The sequence below is a fragment of the Lactuca virosa genome, chromosome 8, assembly GCF_052849685.1.
Source record: "Lactuca virosa cultivar CGN04683 chromosome 8, Lactuca_virosa_CGN04683_v6, whole genome shotgun sequence".
NCBI classification, from domain to species: Eukaryota; Viridiplantae; Streptophyta; class Magnoliopsida; order Asterales; family Asteraceae; genus Lactuca; species Lactuca virosa.
This window is the reverse complement of record NC_136433.1, coordinates 142841081-142842280: the sequence shown is the minus strand read 5'-3', so window position 1 is coordinate 142842280 and position 1200 is coordinate 142841081. Positions and strand designations below refer to the sequence as shown.

Below are 1200 nucleotides of genomic sequence, written 5' to 3'. Positions count from 1 at the left end.
AGTATGTCGGTAATATGTGAAAGACATAGATCAAACTAGGTTGCATGTGCCCTAATCAATTGAATTGTTTGATTGTTTTTCCGCTTAAGGCATTGTAGTTATAACTCTAATAACCCATCAATGGGATCCTGAATGCTTTATGAACAAAGTGTTTTCGATCTTTCCTCGTTTTTATCCACTTGAAAGAAGATAGCTCGCCAATGTGCCATACCATGCTCTAGGTGTCTGCTTTAAACCATAGACAAATTTATCAAGACGATACACATGATTTGGAAACTCTTCACTTTCGAACCCTAGAGGTTGCTTTAGAAAAACTTCTTCTTAAAGATCTCCATGTAAAAATGCAGTCTTGACGTCTATATGATAGACTTTGAAGTTCTCGAAAGAAGAAAAGGCAAGAAATAAGTGAATTGCTTCAAGTCTAGAAACAAGAGCAAATGTTTCATCATGGTATAACCCTTCAAGCTGAAAGAAACCTTGAGCCACAAGTTTAACTTTGTTTCTTATCACAATCCCATCCTCATCCATTTTGTTCCTGAAAATCCAACGATTGCCAATGATACTCTTCCCTTGAGGTTTTAGAACAAGAGTCCACACACGATGACGTTCAAATTCATTTAGCACATCCTGCGTAGCCTTGATCCAATCAACTTCTTTTAATGCATCAGCGACATTCTTTGGTTCAATCATTGAGACAAAGTTAACAGACATGCACAAGTTGCTGCTGACTCTGCTACAATGAGAATCCCATAATTTACATCACCAATGATTTGAGATTCAGGATGATCTCGAATAATTCTTGAATTAGAACTTTCATTTGTATTACTTTGAGCAGAGTCTTCCTGATTTGATGGTTCAACTTCTGTAGGGATAATATCCTTATCTTTAGAAATAGGTTGTGAACTGATTAATTGATCAACATTTGGGACAACAAGCTCATCGTCACTTGGTAAGAACTCATGAATAGGGTCTAAAGGACTGAAAGTAAGTTTATTTAGAATTTATGAGGGGTGATAAACTCGATCATGAATGAATGAGTCTTCATTAAAGGTGACATGATCTGTTTCCTCAACAGTTTGCCTTGAAATATTAAACACCCTGAAGGCCTTGGATACTATGGAGTAACCTAGAAATACTCCTCCATCAACTTTAGATTCAAACTTCGAACGCTGATCTCTTTGATTCAAGATGTAACAAACA

General features: G+C 36.4%; 1 pseudogene; it reads right to left on the bottom strand.

Annotated features, from left to right (window-relative positions):
• Positions 1-321: 321 nt before the first annotated feature.
• LOC145130908 (putative mitochondrial protein AtMg00820 pseudogene) lies at positions 322-690 on the bottom strand (annotated as a pseudogene).
• Between the last annotated feature and the right edge of the window lie 510 nt (positions 691-1200).